At 36.3% G+C, this 20,095-nt stretch overlaps 1 long non-coding RNA gene across 3 annotated transcripts in view; it reads left to right on the forward strand.

Moving 5' to 3' along the window:
• The window catches only part of LOC135209186 (uncharacterized), a 490,707-nt gene that overhangs the window by 443,486 nt on the left and 27,126 nt on the right, over positions 1-20,095 (forward strand). For all 3 annotated transcript variants that reach the window (XR_010313312.1, XR_010313310.1, XR_010313311.1), the window contains one exon: positions 19,042-19,107. This is a non-coding gene — a long non-coding RNA (uncharacterized LOC135209186). The remainder of the gene's footprint in view (positions 1-19,041; positions 19,108-20,095) is intronic.

A 20,095-nucleotide genomic window follows, 5' to 3' on the forward strand; every position in this document is an offset into this window, starting at 1 on the left:
GATCCATTGTCTAGTTTGATGTTCTCTTCTCTCGCATGGTTCGTGTTTGTTTAGTTCGAATTTCTCTTCTCTCACATGATTTGTGTTTGTTTAGTTTGAATTTCTCTTCTCTCATATGGTTTGCGTTTGTTTCGTTTGAATTTCTCTTCTCTTATATGGTTCGTGTTTGTTTAGTTTGAATTTCTCGTCTCTCACTTGGTTCGTGTTTGCTGCAAGACCCAAGGTCTAGTCAGTCAGTTTATCTTCTGTTTCATTGTTCACGACAAGATCTACTCAAGTTCATTCTTTTAATTTTATCTTCTCGTAATTAGTTTATAGTAAGATCGACTTTATTGTCACTATCATGATTTAGAGCAAGATCAGTTTATCTGAATTTATCTTTTTTTTATGGTAGTTTAAGTGATAGGCCTACTTAGGGAGTTCATGAGGATGGTTTTGAGGTGAGAAATTGGATTAGAATAGAGAGGAAGGGGGAGAGGGAGAGTGAACCACTTGAGACTTGAAAGGTGAGATTATCACATCTTGTTATTAATTATCAAGCAAAGAGGCAATGCTTTACTACCCTGATATTATCCTCCTTCCATTTTAATGCATTTTTATCGATTTAGTCCTTCATGCTTTTCTTTTTAGTAAGTGAGATCTCCTCTTTCTGCTGTCACCTGGTCCCGATTTTACACTGTACAGAAAACTCGACGACGAAGAAAGTGCGTCGCTGTTTTTACCTGTTTATTTGCGTTCAATTCTAATCGTTGTTATAGTAGATTCACATCAAACGTGCATTTGACGTCTAGGCCAGTGCCTCACGACGCTCCTGATTGGCTATTGATAAGCCAATCACAGGGCTGGGAACTGTCTCTCGAGAGAGTTCACGTAGGCAGGATGTATGTCCCACATCTCCTGAAAACAGCCAATCAGGAGCGTCGTAAGGGACTGGCCTTGACGTCAAATGCACGGTTGATGTGAATCTACTATAGTTGAGGAATAAAATTATTTGACTTTTTTTTGTCATGTCTTAGATTAAATAAAGGTGCTCCTGCAAGAGGCAAAGTGACGAACCTGCGCTACTTTTATTACCGGAAAAATGTGTTCTTATGACAACAGCCTCACCAAGATCTGGAACCTTTCAGTTGCCAAATACGATAATGTATAAGAGTCTCACACAGCACAGCTTCTCGGGATCCAACAAATGAAATGAATAGTAGCTAACAAAAAATCTATACGTGGGCGAAAATATTGATGACCACTCCCCATCCTAACACCACCCCCTCCCCCCGCCACCAACCAACCCCCTCCCCCTTCATATTCCCCATCCCTGTTACGGAACGGTCGGAAAGACGGGAACAAAAATCCGATAGGGATGAATGGAGAACCAGGTAAAATCCCGGTGCCAAAGTTTTAATTGAAAGACATTATCATACTATTAAAGAGACCGGGCGAGACTCCGAGGGTAATTCCAGTTTGAAAAGACATCCTGGAAGGAGTAATCCTTATCTGAAGAGCCATCTTCGCACGAGCACCTATAAAAACACCGCATTTTATATATATATATATATATTATATATATATATATATATATATATATATATATATATATATATAATATATATATATATATATATATATATATATTAAAAAATCGATTATGACCGGAAGACCGATTTTTATAGGAAACATCATTATGAAAAAAAAAAAAAAGACAAAATCTGTAACCATAATATAAGCAAAGCTTTTTTTAAGGCGAAAATAACTACGTATATAGATTACAAGTGCTTATGTGGAGACAAAACTCAATAGAGGTAATAAAAAAAAAAAAGTCCTTAGAAAAGATTACAGCAAAGGGCCAATAAATTTTCTTTAGGGAAAGTCATTGGGAGAGTTGAGAATTTGACAGAAAGAATATTGTTTCGTAGTTTGATTACAAATGTTCAGGCAAGAATACACTAACTGTGAATGATGATTGATATAACTTTAATAGACATTGAATTTAGATGTGCCATTGCCCTGAATTCTTGCCTCTGATGTAAAGTGTGCTTTAATATAATTTATAGTTATATATATAAAAAAATTTATAAAAAAAAAAAAAATTAATTTATATTATATAATATTATATATAATATAGGATAATATATATGTATATATATTATATATATATAATATATGTATATTTATTATATATAATAGATATATTATATATACATATTATATAATATATATTATATTGATATGCAATATAAATAAATGCAGCTTAATCCCAAATTACTTTCTGAGCCCTGGAAGGCTAACACTTCTGAAGCTAACCTGTCAGGGAAAAGGAGTATGATATATATATATATATATATATATATATATATATATATATATATTATAGATATATATATATATATATATATATATATAATATAGTTTACAGTTATAAATACATATACTGTAAATATTGATTTGTTTAAGACTATATATATATATATATATATATATATATATATATATATATATATATATATATATATATAAAGGTTTTTTGCCACTCATAAATATGTATACTGCAAATATTGATTCGTTTACTTTTAGATATTTTTGGGGGATCGTTCTTATTTATTTTCATTCATTCTGATGACCCACCATGGGAAGTTTTGCTTCCAAAGAAGCAGGAATGATTAAAAAAAAAAAAAACTCCTTCAGCTGTCCGTCGTAATTGCAATCAGCTATTTCCTCTCAAGTTATGCTAATTGGGAGTCCTGAATTAGTGGCCTTCTCTCCGGCAGTGGGTTTTCTCAGTCATATGAGAGACTAGTTTTTGGTTTTCAATTTTTTCGGAATTAAGATAAATGTGTGACTTGAATACCCGTTTTTTTTTTCGCGTCACTTATCTCTGCTTTCTTCATACTCACATTGCTGTGAAGGCTAGCTGTAAATAAAGGTAGAAGAAGACTTTCCTCTCTCTCTCTCTCTCTCTCTCTCTCTCTCTCTCTCTCTCTCTCTCTCTCTCTCTCTTTGAAACTTTCTTGTGAAATCTGCACTCAGCTGACCTGTGCTTTCTTCATACTCCCTGTAAATAAAGGTAAAAGAAGACTCTCTCTCTCTCTCTCTCTCTCTCTCTCTCTCTCTCTCTCTCTCTCTCTCTCTCTCTCTCTCTGAAACTTTCTTGTGGAATCTGCACTCAACTTTCATCTTCAATCTTGCCTTCATTTGAATTTCTTGTTGAATATTCTATCGTTATTTTTTTCTGCGTATTCGTAAAATAATAATAAAAATATTTTCACGAATTCTCTTCATTATGTTTCAGTTCAGTTTTTGTATGATGTTCACGTAATCTATTGTCCCATTTTGTAATTTCTGAATTCATCTTCCAATTTCATTTTCAATTATATTAATTGGGTGAAAAAACAAAATCTCATCGTCATATTTTCTTAGTCTACATTCCGTCGAGATTTTATGTCAAGATCTCTTGCCCTCAAACTTGACGTTCGTAGCTGTTTCCTCCCTCGCTTTGATCTCGCCTCTCTCTCTCTCTCTCTCTCTCTCTCTCTCTCTTCAGAATCCAGGGTCACCTTTGTTGTCATTTCTTTGGACTTTGGAGAAAGTTCGCTTTTCCGCTTCACGCAGGCGCGGCCTCTCGCCCAGGTAGTAAAGTCGCACCTGTGAGGCTGTGATGGTTTGCTCGGACTAGGGTGTCCATAAAGTCCCAGTACCATTACAAGTATTTATTGCTCAGAAACCATATGACATAGAGTAATGCAGTTTTCTGTAGAACGAAGTGCTCTGAATGCAAACTTGAGGAAATATAGAACAATCTACAAAAAAACTGCATTACTTTATGTTATATGTTCAGAGCAATAAATACTTGTACTGGTACTGGGACTTTATGGACACCCTGTATAAATGCGCTCTGCTTTTTAATCATCATCCGTGGCTCTTGCTCTCTGTTGTCGGCACGGGCTCTTGCCTAAAGAGAAGCCGCTGTAAATCCTCACTACATTACAATCTTTATCCCTGTCCACCTTCTTCAACTCTGTCTTGCTTAAACTGACGAGAATCCCTCAGACTCATTTTACAAGGGTCTGGAAATTATGTGGTTACCCTGTGACGTAGAGAAAAATAACGTAAACTATAGCTGGTTCACATAAGGTAGATTCTTGGATGAGCCGTATGCTTACGAGACATTTGTTTGGCGGCCGCTGATTGGCTGGTACCTGGAGGTAGTCAGCTCCCAGCCAATCAGAGCCCGCCAAACAAACGTCTCGTAGATATAGGGCTCACCCAAGAATCTACCTTAAGTGAACCAGCTATAGAACATTTTTGAGGATTATTCCTTACTTTGCAGAACCTTCAAATTCCCGTTATTAGGAAACATAGCGCCCACCTGTGTTTTCCCCGAACGATGCAACCAGATTTAAAAAAATTTTTTATTTTACTCGCTGCAGGCTTTAACAAATTCTTAAAGTTTCTCCCGTTATAGTCTCTGGTAATTGATCTTGTTTTATGCGTTACGTAAATTTATTTCGTACTTTCTCCGTTGCTTATACATTCTGCATTTGTCATGACCACCAGCTGAAATGGAGTGCACAATAATTGCATCAATCTCGGTGCTCAATCAAGGATCCCGCGTTCGATCCCCGAGTCGGGGAAGGAGAGAAGCGGTACAGGCATGGTTCCTCAAAAAAATGACTGCTGGACCAGCAGCAAATTCAGGGAAGTAGTTGCCAGTCGAATATTGTATTTATATGTAGGCATGACCTTAAAAGATATTATTATTATTATTATTATTATTATTATTATTATTATTATTATTATTATTATTATTATTATTATTATTATTATTATTGAATACAACTCCACTGGGCCAGCAACAGCTGTATCTACGTGGTGCCAGATTTGTAGTGCGGACCTAACAAATGATCCCGGCTTTCAACGAATCAATAATAATGATAATTATAATGATAACAATGATAATTGGCTAAGATTTTCACAGTGTCGCGAAAAACTGTTTGGGTAATAAAAGTCCACAATTATATAGTAAACTGTATTACTATGTTGAAGACGAAAGCAAGAACAATTTCCCATCAGTGTTCAAAAGTCTTTGCTTTCGTCTTTTACTATATATAACTGTGAAGCTCTATTACAAAAATTATTTTTTTCTCAAGATTTTGAATTTCTTAGCCATTATTATTATTATTATTATTATCATCATCATTTAATTTATTTTATTTCATTCTATTTTACGTTATTTATTTTTTTGTCTATTACAGCCCTCCAATTCGACAAGATGGTATTTATAGTGGTGTGGGGTTACGGGTTGTATCCTGCCTCCTTAGGAGTCCATCATTTTCCTCACTATGTTCGCTGCCTCTAGGAGCACACTCTGCTGCATGAGTCCCGAAGCTACTTCAGCGTCTAGTTTTACCAGATTCCTTTTCAGGGATCTTGGGATCGTGCCTCCTAGTGTTCCTATGATTATGGGTACAATTTCCATTGGCATTATATTATTATTATTATTATTATTTTTTTTTTTTATTTTTATTTTATTTTTTTTTTTTTTTTTTTGCTCTATCACAGTCCTCCAATTCGACTGGGTGGTATTTATAGTGTGGGGTTCCGGGTTGCATCCTGCCTCCTTAGGAGTCCATCACTTTTCTTACTATGTGTGCCGTTTCTAGGATCACACTCTTCTGCATGAGACCTGGAGCTACTTCAGCCTCTAGTTTTTCTAGATTCCTTTTCAGGGATCTTGGGATCGTGCCTAGTGCTCCTATGATTATGGGTACGATTTCCACTGGCATATCCCATATCCTTCTTATTTCTATTTTCAGATCTTGATACTTATCCATTTTTTCCCTCTCCTTCTCTTCAACTCTGGTGTCCCATGGTATTGCGACATCAATGAGTGATACTTTCTTCTTGACTTTGTCAATCAACGTCACGTCTGGTCTATTTGCACGTATCACCCTATCCGTTCTGATACCATAGTCCCAGAGGATCTTTGCCTGATCGTTTTCTATCACTCCCTCAGGTTGGTGCTCGTACCACTTATTACTGCAAGGTAGCTGATGTTTCTTGCACAGGCTCCAGTGGAGGGCTTTTGCCACTGAATCATGCCTCTTTTTGTACTGGTTCTGCAAGTGCCGGGCATTCACTTGCTATGTGGTTTATGGTTTCATTTTTCGTATTGCACTTCCTACATATGGGAGAGATGTTATTTCCGTCTATCGTACTTTGAACATATCTGGTTCTTAGGGCCTGATCTTGTGCCGCTGTTATCATTCCTTCAGTTTCCTTCTTTAGCTCTCCCCTCTGTAGCCATTGCCAATTGTCATCGCTTGGCTAATTCTTTAGTCTGTCTCATGTATTGTCCGTGCATTGGTTTGTTGTGCCAGTCCTCTGTTCTTTCTGTCTTTCTCCTGTCTCTGTATATTTCTGGGTCTTCGTCTACTTTTATTAGTCCTTCTTCCCATGCACTCTTTAGCCACTCGTCTTCACTGGTTTTCAGATATTGCCCCAGTGCTCTGTTTTCAATGTTGACGCAGTCCTCTATACTTAGTAGTCCTCTCCCTCCTTCCTTTCGTGTTATGTATAGTCTGTCCGTATTTGCTCTTGGGTGTAGTGCTTGTGTATTGTCATATGTTTCCTGGTTTTCTGATCTATGCTGCGGAGTTCTGCCTTCGTCCATTCCACTATTCCTGCGCTGTATCTGATTACTGGCACTGCCCATGTGTTTATGGCTTTTATCATATTTCCACCATTGAGTTTTGACTTGAGTATCGCCTTGAGTCTCTGCATATATTCTTTCCTGATCGTGTCCTTCATCTCTTGGTGTTTTATATCTCCTCCTTCCATTATTCCCATTATTATTATTATTATTATTATTATTATTATTATTATTATTATTATTATTATTATTATTATTAAAAGCCGCGATCATTTGCTAGGCCATCATCATCGTCTCTTCAGATTCTGTGTAAGAATATCTTACATGTATATTTTAAGTTTATTTCTGATAACTGATTATTTTCCTTTTTTTTTCTTTTTTTGCCCGCTATATGTGCGTATGTGAATTTGTATAATAACGAGAAAGAAAACAAATTTGAATTTGTGCTTGCTTGTTCCACAAAATAAAAAAAAAAAATTACTCTTAAACTTAAACCTCCGTCTCCTGCAAAATAAATCGCTCAGAACTAAAAGAATGAGGAAACTCTTATTCGAACGTAAATGGAAAATCATCACGAAATATATATATAAATAAATAAATAGATGAAAAAGTAAGTAAGCCAAATGAACCGTGCAAGAGAAGAGGTCACTCACAAGAGCATTTTCTTTCATAAATGTTAATGTACGTATGTGCATGCTTATTTATTTGCATTTTTTAACTTCTTCCTCTCTTCCTTTTATTCACTTGTTCTAGTATTGTAGCTCATGTTGTTTTATTTCGTAGTAATTTATTTTCTCAGTGTTATTAATTTGTTGATTACTGGTCATAATTATTTTTAGATTTTATTTCATGGGAAACTGCGTTGCAAGTTAATTGTGCCCCTTGACTCTTGAGAGAGAGAGAGAGAGAGAGAGAGAGAAGAGAGAGAGAGAGAGAGAGAGAGAGGGGGGGGGGGGGTTATGGTGAATAGTGTAAGGATAGTCTAGGTATGATCAAAGATTGAACGAAACAAAGATCTAAATAACATTTAAGTTTTTGCAATGTACACAGACTCGCTACATTTTCTCTTCGTTATTTTTGCAAGAAATACAAGTCCAATAGCGGGATGATTTTTTATTAGTATTTCCATTGTAATCTGTACAAAAATTTTGAAAATAAGGACGATATTGATTATCATTACTGATAACAGCAATGATTATAATAACAAGAAGAAGAAGTCGTGCGCATGCGCAAGGCGGCAGTTACAGACCAGGACCTGAAAGCCAACCGTATGTCAGACAGAGCAAGTAAGTAGAAGGATATACGGACAGGGAGAGGAAGAGACCCGGCAGAGGATTTCAGCAGAAGGACCTCCGAAGCCCAGGTGATGAGGATATATGGGGGAGAAACGTCCTCGTTGAGGAGAGAGTAGGGGAGGGTACAGTGGTGTTGGTGCTGAAACTCGCCTACGAGAAACACCAAGGTCTAGGATGTACGTCAGAGAATTCTTCTTCTTCCATTCTTGGCTTTTCCATTTTCACGTCCGGTGATGCTATTCCGTGGAACCTTGGTTTGCAAATGAACGGTTTTTTTCGGTAATGTCGTGTCATCTTTTTAATATTTCACAATAATGATGATAATAGACAGTCAATGACCTGCATACACATTTTCATTTCGTCGTGTAAATTTACAGTCAATAGTGGTTGCCACAGGGGAATATTATGTCGCCTTTTCTGTTTGCCCCTTACTTGGATTTTGTCATGAGGAAGGTAGTTAGAGGTTGAAGAGAAGCTTATAAATGGAGTAACGATAGAAAATTGATTGAATTGTGATATGTAGCCGCTGCTTTTATGGTCAACAAAACACCACATAATTAGATGTAAGTGTTGCTATTCTATTCAGCAAAACACCACATGATATTATATGCAGATGTTGCTGGTTCAGTCAGCAAAGCTCTACTGTTTTGATCACTAAATACCCCATGATATTATATGCATGCAGATGTTGCTGGTTCAAGCAGCAAAACACTACATGATTTTACAAAAACTTCTTAATAGAATGCGTCGTAAATCTAGAGAGGAAGACTCCACGATAAATCTTACAAAAATATTAATGAGAAGAGGACCAGTGGGGTTTTGTCTTTTCCATCGGGCCTAGACTACATGACGTCATTCAGTTTAATTTTCGTTAAAGTCTTCAAGAATCATTCATATAAATAAATAAATATATATATATATATATATATATATATGTGTGTGTGTGTGTGTGTGTGTGTATACATATATAGGGAGAAGACCCTCTTTCTGTTGAAGAAGATATGTGCTTCAGCTGCATTTCTTTTATAGAAGGTCTTTTCTATTCTCCTATAAAAAATGTGTGCGTGTGTGTTTGTGTGTGGTTTGATATTTAAAAATATAAAGTTGTTTAAAAATTGGCAAGTTGACATATATATATATATATATATATATATATATATATATATATATATATATATGCTTAAAAAATCACAGTAGATGCACGTGACTTCATAAATAAGCGAATTCCACAGGAAAATGATGGTCAGAAATCCAAGCGCTTTCGTCTTTACTCGGACATTGTCAAGGAGGTAATGAGGTACAATTGGAGTGAAAGGTCTTTGGTACAACACAAGATCAAGAATACCAGATGGTTAATTGTCAAAAGGGTAAAAATTGAAAGAGATAATCCAGGATTATCGGACGTCACACGGTCACAAACCTAAACAGTTTCTTTACAGTCCAAAACATGTAAAAACTAAATATATTAATTTTAAAGCTTTTTAACATAAATGTTGTTTTCAGTAATATTAATGTCAAGAGTTTAATAATAAAAAATTCTCCTAAAGATCTTCCAGGCTGCATATATGAAATTCCTTGCAAAAAGTGTGATAAAGTCTATTACGGACAAACCTGTAAATCTATTTCACAACGTCTCAAATAGCACCAATATTCTGTGATAACTGGGCAAATATCGAATGCATTATTCGTACATATGAGAGATTTAGACCATCCTATTAACCGGAGTCAAGCAAGAGCCTTAATCCCATGTAATGACACAGTTAAAAGGAATATCATTGAATCTTGTTTCATCAAGTTAAATAATAGAAATGCTCTAAATTTAAGTCTTGGTTTATTTAAACTTGATGCTTTCATAATGAAAAAATTTGTAGATAAATATAAGCAACAAAATTAATATATTTAGTTTTTACATGTTTTGGACTGTAAAGAAACTTTGTAATTTCGGTTAGGGTCAATCTGTTTAGGTTTGTGACCATGTGATATCCGATAATCCTGGATTATCTCTTTTAATTTTTGCCCTTTTGACAATTAACCATCTGTTATTCTTGATCTTGTGTTGTACCTGAGACCTTTCTCTCCAATTGTACCTCATTAACTCCTTGACAATGTCTGAGTAAAGATGAAAGCGCTTGGATTTCTTACTATCATTTTCCTGTGGAATTCGCTTATATATAGTATATATATATATAGTATAGTATATATATAATATTATAGATTTTATAAGATATATATATATATATATATATATATATATTATATAGTATATATATATATATATATATATATATATATATATAGTTATATAATTGTTATATATATATATATATATATATATATATATATATATATAATATAATATATTATATATATATATATATATATATACATATATTATTATATTTTAAGATAAGAATAATATATAAATATTATAGAATATATATAGAATATAATATATATTTTTATAGAATATTATATATATAATTAGAAGATAACGGATCCTATTATATTATATATATAAATATAAATATAATATATATATATATGTAACTGGGGGGATTCTTCCCCCGTTATTCATAAGGTAAGCGTGGACACGAAACGGAAGGCAGACCCCATTACTCATAACCTTTCTCTCTCTCTCTCTCCAAGGAATCTCTCTCTCTATCTCCACCTCTTTCTCTCCATTCTAACAGGTAATGAAAATGAGAGAGTTGCATCATAACATTAACGTTTATTAACAAGAATAAATAAACCAATCAATCAAGTAATCCAGTCTTACAGACTAACTCAAAAAACAGTACAATGTCTAGTCACCAAAGAAAGTCTACACCCCTCCGGGAATTCTTTGTCCTCCAAAATCCAGATCCGTCTGTTTCAAAGATACAGAACACATCCCGGTAAGTACACACACAAGTTTAAAGACAAAGTTAATAAAATGGAACATCTTACAAGATATCAAACAAGCCATCCCTTTGGCTAAAGTAATTCAACTTGGCTAAAGTAATTCAACTCACCCATTGCAGCCGGAATATCTCACTCACTGATAAATAAAAACACTTTGGCATCTGCCATCGTGGCTTTGCCTTCCTCCCACGAATCTCTGTGCAAGTCTTCCCATAGACTTGGCTAGTGATACATTATGAATAGAAGAGGCGCACACACACACATACGAATGCACACTTCGACAACGCCTCATATTACTGGCTACAACCAGTTTCCCAAAGGCACTTTGAGAAGAGTTCATAAAACTGTCGTGCATTGACTTGTCGAACTAATCATTTTTATCTCACGCCATCCCCAGAATCTCATTGTCAGCTACTCTCAGGTCGTCACCTCTACACTGTTCTCCACATTCCATAGGTCACAGAGAACGCATGGATAATATATTATTAATCAAAAACCCTAGACCTTACAGATAGCTCGGCCTCGCACAAATGCTAGCTCCCGCCTAGCAAAATTGCTTATAACACAAAACACTGGCCGGCTTAAAACAAAATACAAGAAATAACTGCATGTCTCTGGCATTATAAAATAAAGACTGTTACTCTTATCTCTCCCAATAACACTAGACGCATTTTCTCTCATATTTTCTGCATTAGGATTCTTGAATCTCCCTCTTCGCTTGTCTGCAACTAGCTGCACAGACAGCAACAGGCTATAGCAGGCTGTAGGAAGACGGAATGCCTCCCTCATTGTAGAAGACTTCTCACGGCTTCTGTAGATCCCCAAAAACACGCTGTAGAATTCTCTCGCGATCACCATCATGGAAATACTTGTAATCACCCTGGGCAACATGGCAGCAACCTCACGGCTGGTGGACGTCTTGCTGGTGTCGGGGAACGACTTTTGGTGTTAGTATGTCAGTCAAGTCTTTGGTCAATCTAAGAAAATTAACCCAGACATACTACTTCTATCAAACAATGATCTCAAAAAGTCAGAAATACTAACTGAACGTCTCCCAATTAACTCCCTTAATATGACTACTAAATCATAAGTCATTATCACAACTCTCTAAGAAAAAAAAACATCAAGTTCTAGTTCTCCAACTCAATTCTCCAAACTCACACATCAGCACACACACAACTCAGAAATCACAGCAACTCCACGGAACTCTGCACTCGCATTTCAAACTCGAATGTGCTCACAAGAAAAAAAAAAAGGAAAAGACAAAAATCGCAATGAGCCCAAGGAAAAAAAGAATCTCGTAACACACCCAGACCCAAAAATGTTCTCTCAAACTCTGATATTTGAACAACCCACAAAATCAGTAAAAATCTCCAACTTTTAACAGCAAAAACCCCTTTACTGCTCAATAATTAATCACAATGAGACTTAATGTCAAACTCCCATTTACGTAAGTAACAACCCCAGAAAAATTACATCTCCCGGTAAAATCAAATCTCCCGTCCAAAAAAGAAATGTTACTGAAGCTCAATCCCCAAATTATATCTCTCATAGGAAAAGGAAGAAAAATAAAAAAAAGATAATCACAAATAGATTTCCCCAATCACAAAATACATAATACATGTATAATATGCATAACTCCCGCGTTTATCCCAAGAAATGCTCCATGTAAAGGCCCGGAATTTGCCAGAAAGCAAACTCTTACCCATGCGCTTTCGTGAAATGCTATTGTCAACATTTCCAGATATTGCAAAAATTCTGATCTATCACCATCAGAGGAAAAGAATCAGCACACGGCTCATCACATCGCTTGTCAGCAGAAAAATCGCCTGCGGACGCATGCTCTAACATCAGCATAAGAATTGTCTAGTCAGACACATAAGTTTGGAAACTCATGATTCTCTAGAAAAAAAGGTCTAACTGACACATTTCACAGAATTAACTCCAGGATATTACTAATGTATTCAAAAATTGTCTCGAAGACTTATTCTCTCAACATGACTTTGCCCAAATTATATGCCTCCAAAATAACACACTTGTGAACACAAAACATGCACACATCTCCAAATGACTCGTAATGCAGTAATGACACTAGCCTCTAAATAGTCACGAAACCAAAAAAGAGAACCACAGAAATCTTCTCTTGGCTCAAAAAAACTCCATAACCACAAAAAAAAAAAAAAAAAGGGGTCACCCGCCAAAGATTAATTCCAGCTCCATTATGAGACACCATATTAATAATAACACCACTCCGGTTATAAAAATATTTCCTCCATTTGGTTAATAACCAACCCCATTATATTATTCTCTTATTTCTCCAATAGCCACATGTCAGTAAAAAAAAGACACCACTCCAAGAATAGAGAATAATCACCTCTATTTTGGCAAATACAAAACATTTACCTCTATTTCCCCAATACTCCATGTGGAACAAAACAAGGCTCCAAAAAATATATCTCCAAAAAATGTGCACTCAAGGCAACTAACTCACACACTCACAAATATTGCCCCATAATCTCCAAATATGTGTCTCCATTTGCAACAAAGATGGCTGCAAAATAATTGAACTAAACATAGCTCTCATCACATTATTGGCAAATATCAAAAATGGCCAAAAAATATATCTCCCATATATTATATCTCAAATCATAACTCCAAAATAATATATCTCAATTATAACTCCAATTCTCCAGAGAATAACTCAATGTTATAGTCAAAACTATAAAACTCTCTCCATTTAGCATAATTGCTAAAAAAAAAGGGCAAAACTCGGCAAATAAAACTGTCTAGAAAATTCTAGAAAAAATCACCAATGTGTCACAACTCATTATAATAGAACTCCAAATTCAAAGTGTCTTAGCCAAGACTTCTCCATATGCACTACAGCATAAGCCACTAGAAAACTTAACCAAGTTTCCTATCTCCCACAACGTTGTCACAAATACAACAAGGGTATTGTGCAAGAAAACTCACAATTTCTGGAACACAAATATCCAGAGAAGAAATGTAGTGCCATTACGTATGCATTCAAAACGTGCAAAAAAAATTCTCCCATATATTTCTCTATAGCATCAAATAGCTAAAACACAAACACGTTCCCGAACAATGACTCTAAGTCACGAACTGAGATAATATTCACACTAACTGGAGAGAAAAAATAAATTCAAATTCACCCTTGGTAAAAAAAGTGTCAGCTATGGCTAACTTCCAAAAAAGGAGAAAAGAAAAATCAACGGCACTGTTAACTCTCTCCCGTAACTCACTAGATGTCAAACAATTATCTGCTGAACTCATAAAAAAAAGAAAAAAAACTAGAATAATGTGTTGTTAGTTCCTCCCAAAATAAAAAAAAAAGATTTCACCTCCCTTGATAGCATTACGGCACCCAAGTATTAGTATAAAAAAAATCAGTATCAGAAATATCATTATCACAAAAATCACCAAAAAAGAATTGCTATCATCAAAATCATCAGTATCAGTACAAAAAATATCACCAATGTTAATGCTTGTCCATTCTCCAAAAATTCAGCAAAAGTTCAGCAAAAGTTCAGCAAGATTCCACACAATTCACCAAGATTCAGTCATATTCATCAAGATTCAGCAAAACTCATCCCCGTGAATCACTAAAATATTCTCCAAAGTTACAAAAACTCAACAATTAACTAAGACAAGACTTCTCCCATTAATTCCTTGTAATAATTATCCATGAATAATTATCTGTAATAATTATCAACTAATCTCCCATGAAATATCTCAAATCTCTCGTAAAATATGTCTCCCGTAATGATAATTATACTTAAGCAAACCTCCCGTGACACATCTCAAGTATAATAATTATTAATAATAACAATAATAATAACTCTCCATAGCAATAATTCTCTTGCAAAGACCTCAAGTAAGGGTGAAATTCAAAATAGCAATAGCTTACAACAGTATTGCTGAATCTCATGACATACAACTTCTCCAGCATACACCATGACATAACACCATTGCCACACAACACAGATACAACACCAATCATCGGCATTTCAAAGTAATTTCTCCAACACAATAAAAAAAAATAATCTGTGTCTCCCCAACATATGTGTGTCTTTCAAGGCACAAAGAAACATATAACACATCCCGTGCATGTTAACTACTTTTCCCCTCATTCACGGAAAAGAAAAATCTCTCTTTATTTCCTTTTCTCTTCGTCAAAGAGAGAAAAAAAAAATCTCTTTTCTAAAAAAAAGACTCTACGGGCATTTCACTTCATCAACTAATCAATCAGCTGATGTCTTAGCATCCAATGTCAAGGCCAGACCATCCCCAACACAAAGAAAAAAAAGAAAAAGGGGTAGTTCACCCACACTGAGAAAAAAAAATTTCTCCCCCCCTGAGAACAACCCCTCAGTCAAGCGACAGAACAGCAGTACCCCCATCTCCCCTTGAACAGTGTCTGAGGACTCCTTCTCAAGGTATACACTAGTACCCACCCCTGCACTATCTCTCGAGGGAGGCCAGTGGTACCCTCGCAATACCCTCCCTCGAGGCAGGCCATACTCCCCTTGCAATGTGCTGAGCCCGTAAAATTGTGGCCGCTTATCTAAGCACAGTTCACATGCAAAAAACACATCTCTATACACTCTCATGTGTTTAAAACAAAGACGAATACGTCTATCATAAACACGTGCAAATAAAGAAAACCCGTCACTATGGGGCAAAGACAAGAAAAATTGTTGACCTCTTGAACCAATCCCATAACCCTGAAATATTTAAACAAAAACCCTCTCCCTTTGATAAACAATAGTTTTGTAACACTCACCACTCCATATTGGGAAAAAAAATAACTCGAAATTCTCGTAAAACGCGGCAGTGATATATGCATTAAACACAACACCCGCACGGGTATCTCGGAATACACTCGTCATTACACAAGCAAAAGTCACACTGGGTGCGCTCACTGCTTCTAGGCTGACTCCCTGGGAAAAATACTGAGTCCAATAAAATCCTTCCCTCCCTTTAGCACAGTTAACAGACAGATATTTTCTCATTTTTTCTCACTAAGTAACTGAAAACTAACAGTTTAACGATTTTCCACAATCCCACCAAGGCTTTGTTGTTCGAAAACTATCGCTAAGCCATAACCCCTTTTATTTTCTAACTGGCCACCCATCTCTACATTGGCATTCCTAGGCGTGAAAAAGAAAGAAGACTTTTATATCCCCTCTTAACCGTCTGCCACCACTGTAACTGGGGGGATTCTTCCCCCATTATTCATAAGGTAAGCGTGGACACGAAACGGAAGGCAGACCCCATTACTCATAACCTTTCTCTCTCTCTCTCTCCAAGGAATCTCTCTCTCTCTCTCCACCTCTTTCTCTCCATTCTAACAGGTAATGAAAATGAGAGAGTTGCATCATAACATTAACGTTTATTAACAAGAATAAATAAACCAATCAATCAAGTAATCCAGTCTTACAGACTAACTCAAAAAACAGTACAATGTCTAGTCACCAAAGAAAGTCTACACCCCTCCGGGAATTCTTTGTCCTCCAAAATCCAGATCCGTCTGTTTCAAAGATACAGAACACATCCCGGTAAGTACACACACAAGTTTAAAGACAAAGTTAATAAAATGGAACATCTTACAAGATATCAAACAAGCCATCCCTTTGGCTAAAGTAATTCAACTTGGCTAAAGTAATTCAACTCACCCATTGCAGCCGGAATATCTCACTCACTGATAAATAAAAACACTTTGGCATCTGCCATCATGGCTTTGCCTTCCTCCCACGAATCTCTGTGCAAGTCTTCCCATAGACTTGGCTAGTGATACATTATGAATAGAAGAGGCGCACACGCACATACGAATGCACACTTCGACAACGCCTCATATTACTGGCTACAACCAGTTTCCCAAAGGCACTTTGAGAAGAGTTCATAAAACTGTCGTGCATTGACTTGTCGAACTAATCATTTTTATCTCACGCCATCCCCAGAATCTCATTGTCAGCTACTCTCAGGTCGTCACCTCTACACTGTTCTCCACATTCCATAGGTCACAGAGAACGCATGGATAATATATTATTAATCAAAAACCCTAGGCCTTACATATATATTATATATCATTGAGCTACAAATTTCCTTTAATATCTAAATTCACTCTACCTCGGAATTGATATATTTTCATATATGTACCGAAGGGGAATTTTTTTTTTTTTTTTTTTAGTTGATAACAATTTCGCCCCCACATGGGATCGAACCACTGTCCAAGTGGACGGGAACGAAATCAGGACCCAGTGACGCTATCAAGTCTCTGTTAGCTGACTTGATAGCGTTACTGGGTCCTGATTTCGTTCCTGTCCACTTGGACAGTGGTTCGATCCCATGTGGGGGCGAAATTGTTATCAACTAAAAAAAAAAAAAAAAAAAATTCCCCTTCGGTACATATATGAAAATATATCAATTCCGAGGTAGAGTGAATTTAGATATTAAAGGAAATTTGTAGCTCAATGATATATAAATGAATCACGTTCGATGTGATGTTAATGATTATTCTAAATAGATATATATAAGTATATAATTAATTATATATATAGTTAATATATTATATATCTATATATATATAGAACAATGAAAAATCAGCACGAAAAGACAGAGAATAACCAACTCAACATTATGTATTAGTTAGCCACGCTTCGAGACTTATATCTGATCACCAGAGCCATAAAACGATATAAGATATGAAATTGAGAATAGACTCAGTAGTGAAGTCGTTTACAGAGAATAGAACCATTAAAATATAAAATTTACCGCAATCATAAAAGCGTTAAAACTGTTGACAAATGGAAATCAGAAGTTTGAATTGTGGGTTTTTGTGATTTTAATCTATGTAAAGGATTTCACTGAATTTATTCGCAATGTTTATATTTTTTTATCGGCTGCAGCCCTGATGATGATGATATACAGCGTTTAGAAAATGTGGGCAATAAATACAGAATGCTTCACTGGTTATACTAGAACAATCTCTCTCTCTCTCTCTCTCTCTCTCTCTCTCTCTCTCTCTCTCTCTGTAATCCTTCGGCCTAATTATCCTCCTTCCTGTACTTAATTAGCTGCGAGTATTACCTGGTACGAGAATTATAGTGAATAGGACATCACTCGGAGATAAGAGTTGGACGGGGGGAGGAATTGCTGAAACACCCCCTGGGGGGAGGGGGTTGGGTCATATGAGGTTGGGAGGTAAGACTTTTTTTTTTTTAGAAGATGAGGACGGAGAGGCCCTCTTCGAGGTACTTGAAGGTTATCCATTTGGAAGTGACTGTTGATTTGTAGCCTCGGCGCCTTCGGAGATTGTTGTCACGGGAAAACGTTGTCTGACATCTTCATCGAACTTGTTTGATTAGATAGAATATTGGATAAGGCCAATAGCTGGGACCTATGACGTCATTCAGCGCTGAAGCGGAAATCAACAGTAAGGTCTGATAGGCGTAACAGGAGGATAACCTCAAAGCAGTTGCACTATGAAGCAATTGTTAGGAGAGGGTGGAAATACAGGTGGAATAAAGATACTACGAATGGAGGTACAGTCAAAGGAATGAAAGAGGTTGCAGCTAAGGGTCGAAGGGACGCTGTAAAGATCCTTAAGTAATGCCTACAGTACATCACGTGAGCGGCACTGATGGTGCTAGCCAACATGGAAAAACATGGCGGGACACGTAATACCAAGGAGCTTTTGCCGGAGGTAATTTTAGAGTCGTGTTATTTTGCTGAGTGCCATGACGTGTGTACAATCGTGAATGACGTCAGTTTTGCAAATGAAGTCCAAAAGAGATGTCGATTGCTCGGACACGGTATTGCACGTTTTTCCATCGTAATTTTTGCAAGTGTGTTTGTGCGTGTTATGATATATGTGGATTTGGGCTTCGTGCCACATTTATTGTCTCAGAAATCATGTCACGATATTCAACGAAATTCATTTTTTTCTAATATTTACTGTTCGTGCTGTTCTGTCATCTGAGAACTGCACACTCATTCTCACTGTATATTTGTTAATACTTATTTAAATAATATCCCTTTTGATGTAAATGTAAGGATGTGATATTTTGATTATCAAAAAAAAATTGCGCGAACAGGTTGCTAAACATTCAATATACTTATTTTACAATGAAGACTGACTTTTTTTTTTTTTACCGTGAAATCTGCTTTTCTTTTATGTAGGTGCCGCAGTGTTCATTGCGTTGAGAGGCAATGAGAATGCCCCAGTATCCCTTCACTCAGGATCCGGTGAGTCAGAATTCCTTTTCCAACAGTGTCGATGCCTTTATTGACAGGTATTTCTTTGTTCATTAGCCTCATTGTTCTTCCTTTTCCACAAATAAAAACAAAGAGCAAATTCAGTGAAGGCTACAGTTATAAAAGATAGAAATGTTGAGCTGCAACGGCAAAACAAACAAAAAATAAAACCGGAGGATTGTAAGCATAAAAGTAAACAAGAAAAAACAGAGATTGAATGATTGTTAGCAAAAATAGAATAAACGCGTAGAAAAAAATTGCTAATCTTAAAATGAAGAGGCATGAACAGCACAGCGAATCAGTATTTTCTCGGGTTTCACATCCTTTGGAAATGGCCTTCTGGGTAATGATACAGTTCTGTTTCACAATATGAAATCGTGCTTAGCTCTCGTAGGCTCTAGAACAGAGGTTCCATAACTTTTTCTGGTCGTTACCCACTTTTCTTACAGGATATTTGTCCATGGCCCACCACCCACCGCCAAGCATACCCCATATATGTCTACAACCCATGCATATCCTCAGATTATGACCCCCTGAATTTTGCTGCATGGGCCCCCAAGGGGGCTGTGTGCCCCAGTTTGGGAACCACTGCTCTAGATCATGTTTTGCCAAGACTATCATGCGAGTGATCTGTCACATGTGTAATAATTACATTAAGAATTACATAATTTCCATATATGTAAGTAAGCCCATGACCCAAGGGGTCACTGGCGAGACAGGAGTGTGATATGACCCACAAACAGGACGCAAGCTAGACGCTGCCGTGTTATGTTTGCGATGCCCTGGTTTGCCTTTGCCTGTGTAATCAAAACCATTGTCTTGTAAAACAGGTCACAGCGCCTTCCTATGAGAAGCTGGTGACCTATCACCCGCAGAGATAACACGAGACTTCCTAGTCACATGTTCGTCTGTCTGTATGTTATGTATGCTGAGATAGCTTTGTTCTGCTATCTTTGTACAAGACTTTGTAACTTTAGAT

This window comes from Macrobrachium nipponense, chromosome 37, assembly GCF_015104395.2.
Source record: "Macrobrachium nipponense isolate FS-2020 chromosome 37, ASM1510439v2, whole genome shotgun sequence".
Lineage (NCBI taxonomy): Eukaryota > Metazoa > Arthropoda > Malacostraca > Decapoda > Palaemonidae > Macrobrachium > Macrobrachium nipponense.